This window comes from Monodon monoceros, unplaced genomic scaffold (assembly GCF_005190385.1).
Source record: "Monodon monoceros isolate NGI ecotype Baffin Bay Population unplaced genomic scaffold, NGI_Narwhal_1 Super_Scaffold_15, whole genome shotgun sequence".
NCBI lineage: Eukaryota > Metazoa > Chordata > Mammalia > Artiodactyla > Monodontidae > Monodon > Monodon monoceros.
In genome coordinates, this window is record NW_021703771.1 from 62,697,451 (window position 1) to 62,712,258 (window position 14,808).

At 38.6% G+C, this 14,808-nt stretch overlaps 1 long non-coding RNA gene across 1 annotated transcript in view; it reads left to right on the plus strand.

Moving 5' to 3' along the window:
* Positions 1-276: 276 nt before the first annotated feature.
* Positions 277-14,808, plus strand: part of LOC114896370 — a 32,244-nt gene continuing 17,712 nt past the window's right edge. Inside the window, exons 1-2 of the long non-coding RNA XR_003793759.1 lie at positions 277-387; positions 8,463-8,524. This is a non-coding gene — a long non-coding RNA (uncharacterized LOC114896370). The remainder of the gene's footprint in view (positions 388-8,462; positions 8,525-14,808) is intronic.

Here is a 14,808-nt window from a genome sequence, read left to right on the forward strand (position 1 = left end):
TTTTGGACACATACCCTTTGTCTTCTGGATTGCTAGGGAAAGATGGAAGTATATATCAATACTTCCATGATACCTACCTATATAATGCTTGATAAACAAAAGTCAAACTAACTAGATAAAGGAGTCTGGTAGGGGAGAAAGACATCAAGGAACTTCCAAGGTATCAATTTCCTTCCCCTCAGATATGTCATTCTTCAGTGTACATAAGGCTTAAGGCATAATACTGGGCACAAATGCAAAGAGGACGCGATCTCTTCTTTTGCAGTGTGGAGAAGACACTAACGGTGCTGAAATGACCTTGACAGTACCTTCTGTATTTTATATGGAGAAAGAGGGAGTGGAAGATGAATCACCTGTGATGCCCCTTTTCTGCAGCAGAAATGGAAGGTAATTTATTATCTTTTGATCTCAGTCTATAAAAAGGTAAGAAAATTAATTTGATGAAGAGTAACCTGGAGCATACAAATCCAGCGGGTCCATAATTTCCCAAGCAGATCCCCTAATGGATCTTTTCATGAAAATGTTTCTTTCATACCAGTGCAACCTCTCACAACAAGGGACGATTTCCAGTCAAAACGAATGTCCGCTGTGATGCTGACAGCCGCCCAGTGGGATGGGGTCACATAACAGCACTGCAGGCATCCAAGGGACATTGGTTCTCGACCTCTGTGTCAACCTCTAGAGTTCCCAGGGTCGGGTCAGCATCTTAAGGACGCCTGTGGTGTCATTCTGGAACACCTCTGGGGTATCCCACAGAACAGGGGCATTCTTTGCCAAAAACATTCCCAGCCCCATTTTGTAGCTTGCTTTGTAGAGAGATACTATGGACCACGAAAACAAAAATGGGGAGTGAAGGCTGGGGCAGAGATTGTCAAATGATTGAGAAGCCTGGAAAAGACAGGCCTCTTTTCTGGTATGGCTTTGATGGAAATTATAGATTCATAATGGAGGAGTTTGAGATAAAGATAGGATGTTTTCTTTATATGTGAGCCACACACATTGTGTTTATATTGTGGATTTTATTTTCCGACCACTTGGCAAACACTGGATTATAATCTTTAAGGGATATGCAAACTTTGACATTAGCACTCCATTATTCTAGGGTCAGTTTTAAGGAAATCTTACGCTCCAGGACAGTACCAAAGTAAGAGATGCCATTGGTCTGCAAAGTCTCCATCACAAGTCCCTTGCCCTAGAGTTACACACCTTAGTTCCTTAGGAACCCACTCTAAGCCTTATTGTCTCTTAGTTTGGGTGCAGTTTCCTGGTCATAAGTAACATCGAGGAAGGAAGCCTGAAGGGGGAGAACTGTTAAAGGGAGGGGTGGTGTGACAACTGACATTCTGCTTAGAAGAAGGGAAATTCAGGACAGAATTATAATCCTACAATAAAAAATATATACTTGTTTCTAGGGAAAACTACATCACAAGGACAAGTTTAAACGATGTCTCCTTGTTCAACACCCTCTATTCTAGGAGGTAGAAATGTGAAATATATATTTAAAGCAAATTTCCATGAAAAATAAGGGAAAACGCTGCTTTTTGCATAAGTGGTGAAGTTTATTTACACTATTGTACAATTTGCTTGTGTGGACCTGTTAATCTTTAAAGAGGGATAATACGCAAAACCCTGCACTTGGATACATATAGTTGGGAAGTTTTAATAGCTTATTATGTTTAAAAACTTCTATTCAGAATGAGTTAATATATATATTTACTAAAAATGATAGTAATCAACCTAATAAATGGTGTATAGTTAACTCTGCTCTTACAAGGCTTATTTATACAAGGTAGAAAATGGAGTGTGTGTTTTTCTATGAGAGTAAATGCTTTTCTTCTGGGGTGGGAGTGGCCTTGCTGTCTTACTCTTTGGAAAACCTGTGGGAACCCATGTACCAATCCTACCTCTGGAAGGAAGGGTTCCAGGATGAACCCCTTGCCTCCACCAAAGCTAATTTCAATGTCTAGTTGTAAATACTTGGAAAAGACCAATAAAGGTACACTATTAAAAAAGTCAAATGGGAATGAAATCACTATCTTGAAAAGATATCTGCACCCCCATGTTCATTGAACATTATGAACCATAGCTAAGGCATGTAAACAACCTAAGCGTCTGTAACTGCATGAATGTATAAAGAGGATGTGGTATGTGTATATATATATATACATACATTATATATATATATATATATATATATATATATGTAATTCAGCCATTAAAGAAGGGAATCCTGCCATTTGTGACAACATGGATGGACCTTAGCATTATGTTAAGCAAAATAAATCAGACAGCGAAAGACAAATACTGCATGATCTCATTTATATGTGGAATCTAAAAAGAAAAAAAAATTGAATTCATAGATACAGACAACAGATTGGTGCTTGCCAGAGGGAGAGGGTAGAGGGCTGGGTGAAATAGGTGCAGGTGGTCAAAAGGTACAAACTTCCAGTTATAAGGTAACTAAGTCCTGGGGGTATAATGCACAGCATGGTGACTGTGGTTAACAATACTGTATTGTATGTTTGAAAGTTTCTAAGAGAGTAGATCTTAAAAGTTCTCATCAAACACACACAATCTTAAAAGCTCTCATCAAACACACACACAAAATTTGTAACTATGTAAGGTGATAGGTGTTAACTAAACTTATTTTGGTAATCATTTCACAATGTATACATAGATTGAATCATCATGTTGTCTACCTAAAGCTAATACAATTTATATATCAATTATATCTCAATTAAAAAATAAAAAGTTTGCAAAAACTCCAGATATTAAATCAAATGGTTAGAGAAATAAAAGTTGATGTAAATCACTATTCTATTAATCCATCCTGCCATAAGTAATGGCTAGTGTATATGAAAGGGAAATGAAATTTTCTGATAAATCTCTTAATCAGCTATGTTTTGCATACGGCAGGAATTTTAGGGGTGTAGGGCTATTTTTATTAAATCCAATTGCTTATGCCATGAAGCATGACATAGAATTTCCCAAACAGATCTCTTGAACTGCACAAATACTATTAAACTAAGAGTGCTCATCTACTCATTCTGGCTCATCTAATAAACCTTTATTCTTTCAATTCTGATGATTTTCTTGGGACTTTGAGAATCCGTTTACTAGATTCAGTGCAATGTGCATATTTATTCATGCAAAATAAAAACACATTCGTACTGTCAGTGTGTCACATCTGTCAGCACCATGTGCTGATTTCAGCTCTTTGCTTGAAATGTGATGTCTAGGCATCATACATGATCTTAGGGAATTTATGAGGAAAATGGGTGCATCAGGTGGGCCTAGGAGTGATCTTTTATTTGAGATGTCAAAAACTCTAAAAGGAATTAGAAAATGTTGTATCATCTTGAAAATAGTAGAAACATGAAAGTGACAAGCTAGCATGTAAACAAGCAGACAAAGTGAAGAAATAAACTAAAATATTTATCTACATGATATTTAATACAGACTACTCATAGCAAATTCTTAGCTTTGCTTCAAACCCGTGTATGTTACTTTATTGGTTTGAATCTTTATCAGGACTGCCCTCCTTCTCCCCAGCCTCATATCAGACATCAGAAGCAGGCCCTAAGACGTCCCCAAATGCTGGTGTCAGATATTTTCTAGGTAGCTATAGTCTTACTTCTAGGTGGTCTATGAATGTTCCTTTTTTTTTTTTTTAACATCTTTACTGGAGTATAATTGTTTTACAATGGCGTGTTAGTTTCTGCTGTATAACAAAATGAGTCAGCTATATGTATACATATATCCCCATATCCCCCCCTCCTTGCGTCTCCCTCCCACCCTCCCTATCCCACCCCTCTAGGTGGTCACAAAGCACCGAGCTGATCTCCCTGTGCTATGAGGCTGCTTCCCACCAGCTATCTATTTTACATTTGGTAGTGTATATATGTCCATGTCACTCTCTCACTTCGTCCCAACTTCCCCTTCCCCCTCCCCGTGTTCTCAAGTCCGTTCTCTACATCTGCATCTTTATTCCTGCCCTGCTCCTTCTTAACAGAAGCTTTTCCTCACCTTCCTGATAACCAACCCCAGCACAGCCAAGTGGAGGAGACCACGTGGCCATGGGTATATGCTCTAGATCTGGAGATAATCTGAGGAGCTCATCTGCTCTGGGCTCTGCTTTGGGGAGGTAAGACGTACCCATTTCACAGATGTAGTTGAGGTCCAGGGAGACAGAAAGGCAAGACAGCAAAGTGAGCACGTATCATATTTTAGACCTTCTCTCTGGACTTGTGTCAGTACTGATCTGCTATAGACCTCTTTATTATTTTAGACACATTTTAAAATCTGCCCATTGCGATGATTTTTGTAAGATGGGAATAATAACTATATACATCTAACAGGGCAAAGAGCCTCCAAAGAAAGGCTATAGATAAAGCTCAGTGCCTGTTTGTAATTCTAATGTTATTGTGTAGCTGTGAGCCACACTTGTAGGGCAAAGAGAAATAATATCATTTAACTATTTTTTTAAAAAAAATACAGAACTTTTAATTAGAAGGTGCCTTAAAAATAAAACCTCCTACCTCATTATTTTATAAAAGGCTGAGCAAGGTGAAGTGACTTGCCAAGATTACCCAGCTAGTCAGGGATGCGAATGAGACCTGCACCCAAATCCCCTCATTCCTATTCAAGTCTTCTTTCCACTGTGTTAAAGTATGCTTATTTTTTAATCCAGCATTTTTAGCTTTGGAGACATCTAAGACCCTGTGGGGGAATAAGCTTTATGCTTTAGAAAAAAACATTAGCTTTCTGGGACCACAACACTTGATTTCAAAAAGTGTTTCTGCAGGAGACTTAACTGCAGGCACTGTCCTTTTTAATTATTTTTTTTAATTGAAATATAGTTGATTTACAATGTTGTGTTAGTTTCAGGTGTACAGCTAAGTGATTCAGTTATACATATACATATATCCATTCTTATTCAGATTCTTTTCCATTATAGGTTATTACAAGATATTGAGTATAGTTTCCTGTGCTATACAGTGGGTCCTTGTTGCTTATCTATTTTATATATAGTAGTGTGTATATGTTAATCACAAACTCCTAATTTATCCCTCCCCCCCTTTCCCCTTTGGTAACCATAAGTTTGTTTTCTATTTCTGTGAGTCTATTTCTGTTTTGCAAATATTTGATTAAGGGGGCCAGTGTGTCTCAGAGAACACAGAACATTCTCTGTGTCAGAGCCTGCAGCTCCCAGCTAGACACAGCTACCATTTCCCCACCCTCTGGAAAAAACCCTTAACCATGAATCATGTGCATTTCCTAATGAAGACTAAACATCACCCAGCAATTGTATCTCTTCAACATCACACAGTGAATTAAGTATCTGGATTCCGGGAGCAGAAGGAAGTTTGCTTGCATGTAGGCATCAGAAGATTAAGGTGAGAGTGGATAAACTCGGGAAAGGGAAGAGAGGCCAAACTGAAGAGTGTGAGAAAATAAGCTCATCTGATTTGATGTGAACATCTGCAGAAATTGTTAATGGGCACTGTGTCTAATTAAATCCACCAGACATATGCATGCCTGTTTTCTGTGGAACTGTCTTCTTCCCCATGCTACACCTGCTGCTGGCAGAGCTAGACATGCATTCCATCATGCTCAATGTCAAAAGGGTTCGAGAGAGAGAAATTCGAGGCTCCAGTCTGATTCACTGAGAGACAAGCACATCAGCAGTAGGAGACAGCCACTCTCACAACTCAAATACAGACCAAAAGACAGATACACTGAGCTCTCACAACTCTCCAAACCATCTGTCCAGAGCTCCTCACAATTCTAACCAGGACAGGAGACTGGGTGGTGTAGATTTGAGGAAAAACTTAATTCTTTTCTTTGAGCACTCAACCTGTTCCATTGGAGGGCAAAATGGTTGAGTTCCTATCATCTCCATTTGTATACAAATGACTACTGTGCAAATAACAAATGATCTTTGTACATCCAAACGGGCTTGTTTTGGACAGATGTTTCCTTGATTATTCCACACATTTGGTCAGGTGTTAGTTTGTGTCCCAAGCTGTTCCTTTGATAAATCAGTCTCCACTAATTCAGACAGACCATCTTCCCAAAGTAGTGGGTGTTAGGTTCCACCCAGTTTATTGGGTTGCTAGAGGGTGCAAGTTGCATTGAGGAAGCAGCATGGCACAGTGATTAATAATGCAGGCTCTGGAGTCAGTCCCTGCTCCCCACTTGCTAGCTAGATGACCCCTCAAGAAGTCTTTAGCCTTAGTTTCCTCATCTATAAGCTGGAGATAATAGTAGCATCTACCCCATGTGACACTCATGAGATTTCAGTGAAGTAATGCATGCCAAGTGCTTAGAGCTACACTGGCAAGGCGGAAATGCCCATCAACAGCAGGTATTTTCATTCATTATTACTGAACGAGCTATCTCCAGCAGATACCAATTGCAGCTCAGTTCTCAGATTTGTCTAAATAGGAGAGAAATGCAAATTAAAAATTAAGCCCGAGATTAAATAGATCTGTTTCAAGACCTATAATATTATTTAGACCCCAAATGGTGTTAATCTTGGTTCTATATACCAATAGTCACTTTATTTCATCCATACCCTGCCCTCCTGCCCATACCACGTGGATACATGTTCATGGGCTGATGTGATCTGATGAATTAAAAATTAGGCTGATAGAAAAATTGGGTTCTTGGCTAGATTTTCCCACTAAATCTGTAAAAGTGTATAAAATCACTACTGCTTACTTACTTAAGTTTTTAGCTAGTGATATGATAAGAAGGGAATATTCCAAAACTATTATCTCTCACTCATGGTCTAATGAGGAAATTCTAGAAAATAGATCACTGAGGGGATGGAAAGTGTAGGGAATAGGCTATCAGTGAGAAGGGGATATCCAGTCCCTTCATCTAGTGTATCTCTAGCTACTTACCTAAACTTTCCCCTTTCTCATGCCCACACACACCACCCCAGGGTGACATAACCAAGATGAATGAGACCATGATGTGATGCATTCTGTGGTCTTAATAGAAAGTGTGAATATAAGTCTAAGGAGGCCCTGTGCATAGGTAACCTTGTGCACAACTTTTGCAATAAAAATACACCAAGGGTGGGGAGATGTTCTGCAGCAGAAGACAAGTGAGATCACTGTAATTGGACTCTCCGTAGGACCTCTTAATGAATCCTTTCCCTATTTTTATCTGTTCATCTGCTTTTATTTCAGCTATATGGAGATCTGAATGATGATTAAAACAATTCTTTAAATCACAATGCGCTCTTCCTGTCACAATGTATTTGAATTTTTATTTTCAATATGTACTTAAAAATTTTCTCCTCTCATTTAACATAGTGTATTCAATTAGACTTGTAAATAACATTCTGTGATGTTTTCAATGAATATGTTAGTCTATTTTTGTGAGGCATTTGGAACATGTATAAAGAAAAAAAAACAGTGCTACATAAACATTAACATTCATACTCACATCTTCACATCATGTCTGAGAAATTTCTTCTCAAATTAACCCCCATGGAGTAAAAGTCTGTGGAAACAGATGGACTTTGCACCTGGCCCTAAAGGTCAGCTGGCAGGAGTGCTGTGAGTTTGGCAGCAAATCCCTTAGTCCAGGACCTTCTCATAAGAAAAGCTTCATCTTCATTTCAATTCAAGTGAAACGAATGGGGTTCAGCTTCCACTGCAGACACAGCATTCAGCTAGGTCTCCAAAGGTTTCTGTTAGTGATGATGACGATGGCGATGATGCTGGTGTTGCTTATGAAGGTGTGAAGAACATTGTATTTTTCAGGGCACTTCCACATACATTCTCACAATTGAACCTGACAGTACTGCAGAGCGAGAAATGCACACGCGAAGTGTTTTTTACCAGGTGAAGAAAAGACACATAATTCAATCTGGGTTCTCGAATTTCTCACATCAAAAGAACTTTAAGATGTGTTTGAATATACCTCGGAAGAACTCAATTTTCACATTTTTCGATATGCCATCTCGGCTAGTAATAATACCAGGAGCTCTGGCTTGGGGACCACAGAACTCACAAAGCATTCAGATAGGACATACTTTGCACACCTTCACTGACTCTGCCCATAAGAATAACCAACAAGAAATATGGTCCTCATAAATGACTCTTAGGCAGTTATGCATGCTGCAGCTGCATTATTCTGGGGGCATCTGTGTTTCCCCCATTAGAAAACTCAGGAATGTGGTTCTTTCTGTCCCCCTCTTCACTGAGTCCTTGAACAGTACCCATTTTATGTTCTTAGGTGGAAATGTTTGCTTAACCGTGTGTTTGACAGAGCACAAAATATGTATCTGAAGAGTGCTTATTGGATCTTCTCTATGACCATAGCACAGCTCAAAAGAACTTTATTCAGGATCCAGCTAATTTTCTTTTTCTTTCTTTCTTTCTTTCCTTTTTTTTCCTCTACAACCATTGTTGGAGTGTCAAATGGGCATCTCTCTCATCTCCTAGATTGATGGCATCGTCCAGGACTTCCCACATAGACAAGATAAACGAAAGGCTTCCACGGACAGGTATGTAACTGTGGAGACAGCAGCGCTGCAGAAGAGGCCTCCTGATCAGAAAGAATGTCTGTCCCACAGTCAACTCTCTGGCTCCACAGTCACCTTTGACATGGCTTGCTGAATAGGAGTTTGTTTTCCAATTTCCATGGTTCAACCATAGGCCATGCTAAGTAAATACTAGTAAATGAGCAACAGTAGGTTCAAAGGAACATAAGACTAGAATCCCTCCTCCTTTGGAAGACAGTTTGGGTAGCATTCACATGTGAATCAATCTGTTTGAGGTCTTTGAAGTGACTTTGATTAAGAGTTGTGGCCCAATGGTAGTGAAATGGGTGGGGGCCATCGAAAGAACTGGCAGTTTCAATATGGACTCTGAGCCTTGCGCCACATCCAGAGAGAGCCCCAGGTAATGGCCCTGTGCACAGAATGCTTTCAACCTCAGAAAAACAAGCCAGGAACTCACTACCCATGGAGCTTTGCATGGCAGTGGGTTTTGTTTGAAGGAAAGAAAATATGCCATGAAATTTCATGTTCCTACAGATCAGCTTTGAATTCAATTAACTCGTAGTCCATTAAAATCTTTTTTAGTCCATTAAACTCTTTTTTTCAGTGCTCTTTAATGAACAGAAAGTAATAATTGCCCTTGAAAAAGCAAGCCATTTATATATTTCCAATAGACACAATTAACCTATGTTTATGAATGAAACTCCAAATAATAATAATTAATACCCAAAATTTTAGGGATCACATAAAATCAAGTACAATCCACTAAATTCTCCTTGGTTGTGTTAGAAATGTCAAAAATACGGAATATCTAAATTTTGTAGGCTTTCCAGAACAGAATTCAACAACTTTTCGGAATAAGAAGAAAAATAACAATTTATTGAAAAACTAAAATTTCTACTCACTCCACCTAAATAAGGGAATCTTGAAGATAATTGAAGAATCCATTCTTTTGCTTTTCATCTTTCAATTCAAGCCACTATAAAATTTTCATCTGAATAGTTCATGTTTTACAATTTAACGTAATATTTTCGTCACTTTAAAATACTCTTCATGGCCTACTGCTACAAACTGCTACAAATTGCCTTTTAATTCTTTTTAAAAATTTCTTTTTATTTTTTCTTATTACCTTTTAATTCTCAAACAAACACTGATTAATTTTGGAAGTGAAACGAAAAGGAAATATTTGAGACCAGGAATACAGTTGGCATAGTGGCTTTGCAGTCAGAGAGAAATTAATAACTAAGTGACTTGGGTCAGTTATTCTACCTTTTGGAGGCTTAGTTTCACCATATGAAAAATGGGAACATAATACCTCTTGCTGAGTTGCTATGAAGGTTAGACATAAAAAATGTAAACCATAGGGCTTCCCTGGTGGCGCAGTGGTTGAGGGTCTGCCTGCCGATGCAGGGGACACGGGTTCGTGCCCCGGTCCGGGAAGATCCCACATGCCACGGAGTGGCTGGGCCCGTGAGCCATGGCCGCTGAGCCTGCGCATCCGGAGCCTGTGCTCCGCAATGGGAGAGACCACAGCAGTGAGAGGCCCGCATACCGCAAAAAAAAAAAAAAAAGTGAACCATAAACTATGCAGTTATTTGTTCAAAAATGGTAATTACTATTATTAAATGTCTTAGGCCCATTTTCTGATTTTCATCAGGTCTACTACTTGTTTCCTATGATTGGTTCTGTTTTGTCTTGGGACAGCACTGTATTTCATGCACATGTTTCCAGTTTTCATGGGATTTGAATCATAAATACACATACACAATTAATTTTTAAATTAATTTCTCTTAGGGTTAGTCATTTATACTATTAATAACTACGACGAATGTATCCTAGAACAATGATTTAAAACAAACACGAAAAAGAGAACTACATTGTTACTGGCTCAAAGTATAATGAAGACAAACACATTCTATTCTAACAAGAATATTTGAATTGTTACCCAATTTGATTCAGAAGGAGTAAGAAATCTCTAGTCAGTGTGGGGAAATCACAGTCTCTTTTTCTGTGCAGCAGAGATCTGAAATTCATTACATTCTTCAGTCCTCCTGACTATTCCCGAGGTACCATTTCTGACAGAGACTCTGGTCCTTTACATCTATGACCAAAAAAAGATCAAATGCTGCTGTTCTCAGCAAATTTTGTTTTCTAAAAGACGGAAAGATCTATTTACATTATATGAAAAAATATTGACCGACTGTTATAGGAACCTTTAGGAGATCTTGAGGGTCCCAAAGGAATGTCACTCTGAGCACGCATATAACTCCTGAATAAGTCTTATATATTTACAGAGTTAGCCACTTACCAATCCAGGTGCCAAAGCTCTGATTCTCTGAGTCTACCCAGGTGAGACCTAGCAGAGTTGGTGGCTAAGGTTTCTCTGTGCAGGCTGTGTGAATGAAACCTGGATCAAAAGTTTACTCGTGAGTTGTATGTTTCCACTGAATTTATGAAGGGTGGAAAAGCTTAGGAAACTTTAGACTTTTCATAGAATAATATGCCAAGTGAAGTGGTGATGGACATCATATACCAGGAGGGCTGCTAGAATCCCTTCCCAATGCTTCAGCTCACCAGTTTGCCTTCATCAATTCGAACCAAAGCATACTTGAATGCACCTTGTGTCAAAGACTAGTTATCTCAGGCCCTTACACCACACTTCCCCCAAAATAAGTCTTTCCTCTGAGAAATTAAAAATACCTTCTGTAATTCACGAAACGCCTCTAGTAGACTTTTGATTCATTGAACATGGGAATAATGCTCTTCTTTTTCTCCATCATGTCTCCGTGCTTCCACATGTTAAAAAAACACCTCTGATTTCTTCTTCTACCCCAACACTTCTTTTTTAAAAAGCAAAATATTTTAAGTTACCATTAAAAGTCCAGAAGGAAAGGATGAGACAATAAGGAGGAATCATCCTTTAGACACTTTACTAATGAGAGAAGAAATTTCAGGAAACTCTACTCTTGATTTGACGAGACCAGAGTTGGGGGAAGATTCATTTAGAGATAAAAACCTAGTGAAGCAAGGATCAGAAGAAGAGATCCAAAGAGGCAATCAGTACTCAACAAGACATGAAAAGAGAATAAATAAAGAGATTTTTTGGAGTGGATGGCCTGCTGTCATCTCCTGAAACGAGGAGAATCGGGAAAGTTCCCACATAAAGGAGAAAGAGAAGAGAGAGTGCCTTTGCCAGGTAGGACTGCATCACAGTGATGACTTACCCCAGCCATTACCTATAAAAAAGAAAAAGCTGTGCTTTGTTTACTTGTGTCGTCTGCTTCATTAGCTTAAAGAACATTTCTATTAGAGCTTTATTTGGCAATTACAGTTATCATTTATAACTGGGAACTATTCATACTTAGTGGAAACCTAATTAATGCTTGCTGCTAAAGCAAACATGACTAAAAAGTAATCCCTGATTCTAATGATCCTCGAAAATTCTGGCTTTTTAAGATAATGTTTGAATTTGGAATGTCTGACTGTGACCTACATCTTCTAACATGCAACAGTGATTCCATTGGATTTGATCGCTAGTTCAGATGTGGCTACATCTTAATTTGCATAATACCTTTTTATAGTTTACAAATTGACCTCACATGCATTATTTTTACAGTGAGAGTTCATATACAGTTTTTATAGTTAAGTAAACTGAGGCACAAAAGAAGTAGCAAAGACAGGGCTCAAGCCAGGCCTCTGGCTCCAAATTTAACATTCCTTGCACCAACTAGTGTACAAATTAAATGCACTGGATACCTCCTTTCCGTAAATCTTCTAAAAGATGTCTCGGTGACTGTTCTTGGTATTGAGAAGGAAGAATTACATAACACCATCCAGATGCCTTCCTAAAACTTATTCTAAAAACTACTTCAAGGGTAGGGAGGGCCACCATCCTTGAATGATGTGACAACACTGATTGACACAGACTCAGCTCAGACCTCAGGAAGACCGGGGGGGAAAACAAGCCAAGTCACAATCCAAATTAGTGCAGCCTCTCCTGCAGCAGGATGAACACAATGTGGTCTTTGACCAATCTTTCAAAGCCCTGTGTAGCTTGAGCTCTGATGGCGCTTGTTAAAGAAGGGCAGGGCGGTGCCGAGCTGACAGCCTGGAACACTGACCCAAACACTGCGACTGACGTGTAAATCACCCTCTGACTAAGGGTCCCAAATTTGGCAAAGGAAATGTCATCTCCAGGCTCTACCCGTCATGTGTTTATGCAGACATGGGCCCGCCAGGTGCCTCTCTCCACCTCTGCAGACAAGGGACATAAGGCTGGTAGAGACATTTTTGGAGTTTATTCCCAAGACTGGCTGTAGTTTTTTAAAACACTCCTTTTATCTGAAATTCAACCACTTTTTTTTCCGTTAAAATGCCACATCATTCTATATCCAGAGGATAGGAAGCAGGGAACAATATGTAGTCAATGTGTCAAATATCATACCCACTTATCAGGCTGAAATTTCTCTCGGCAGACTTTGCAGCTGCTGCCTCTCCCCAGATCCTTGTTCTACCTTTCAGGGCCTCTCGGTTGGACTCTTCCTCATGCAGGTGATTTGACCAAGATCTCAGAACATGCTGAGGTGTTCAATCTATCCCTGGGATTTATGAGTGGTCCATTTCTTCTCCTTTCACTGATTGTTACTAGTGCGTGAGAGAAATGAAATTAAAAGCTAGCCATTCCTGATAGTAACTTAGCAGTTCTTGAAAATATTGACAAGGAAGAAGTCATGATGTATGTCTAGATACATGGTCAAAAGGTACAAAATTTCAATTATAAAATAAAGAAATCATGGGGATGTAACGTACAGCATGGTGACAATAGTCAGTAATACTGTATTGTACATTTAAAAATTGCTAAGGTAGTAGATCTTAAAGATTCTCATTACAAGAAAAAATGTGTAACTCTGGTGATGGATGTTAACTAAAACTTTTGGGGTGAACATTTCACAGTACATATAAATATTGAGTCATTACATTATACATCTGAAACTAATACAATGCTATATGTCAATTATATCTCAAAAAAGATGTATATCTAATATGAAACCTTTTGTCTTCTCTATTTTCATTTACATGGCCAATCAAGAATAGTTTGTATCAGTGAATATCCGGGTACTTTTGATTCTGTAGGTCTGGGGTGGGGCTTCAGATTCTTCATTTCTAAGACACTGCCTGACCATGCTGATGCTGTTGGTCCATGGACCTCAGCTTGGGTAGCAAGGACCTGCGTATTGCATATTGGCAGAGCAGAGAGTGAGAGGGGTTGACTATGATAAAGGTAGTACAATTCAGATTCTTCTAATAATTTATAAATATCTGGCCAAAATAGAGCTTATACTACTGGAAATCCAATCTTATTTTCAGAATGCCTATCAGTTGATAATCAATAAGTATCAAAATAAATTAAATGAGAACTAAATTTTCCAAATCGTTCTCAATTTATGAACAAAGTGCTAGGATGTTCTCTTAAAACTGATTGTTTAAGTAACAGAACTCAGAATGGAATTGTGAAAGAGTAGGTGCTATATTGAGACCTAAGTCATCAAGAAACTGAGTACAGCTATGGGACTTTCGTCACACCCTGAAGGAGCTCCCCCAAGACCCCTCAGGCCGAATCAGCTTGCCATCATCTCCAAGGGTAGAAGAGTTTTTCCCTAACAACAGTGAGTATTTAGAATACTGAACACCTCTAAGATGAGAAACAATTTCCAAAGAAAGAAGAATTCCCATTGCTGCTGTGAAAAGCAATGCTCTTGGTTAAATGAAATCATCATATCATTTCCTAATATTATATTCAGTTTTCAGTGACATATGTAGAATGCTTTAGAATTCAGTTTGTTCAACAAATATTTATATACCAGGACATTTAGCTAGGGATTACGGATATAGGATGAACAAGACAATCAAAATCTTACCCTTCACTGAGATGTCAGTCTGTATTTGCTTTTCTTTTACCTATTAAGTATGACTTCTCATAACTTTGTAACTCACTCCCCCAAGACTTCTTTAATTTTTAAGTACAAAGATGGCTCTTGAACCCTGATCCAAATTTTTAAAAATATGGGCAATTGGAACATTTATAAATGTTGCCACAATTGGAAAGGTGATGAATCTTGCACCTATTTTTTGGTGAATGTTTATGTAAATGTACATGTATAAGCTATGGCTTCTGCCCACACAATACCTTGCACCTACTTCTAATTTTTGTGCATGATGTTGTACTGTAATAACTTATTTAATAAGTCTGCTTCCTTAATGAGGCTGTAAATTTATTTGTGGAACCGCCA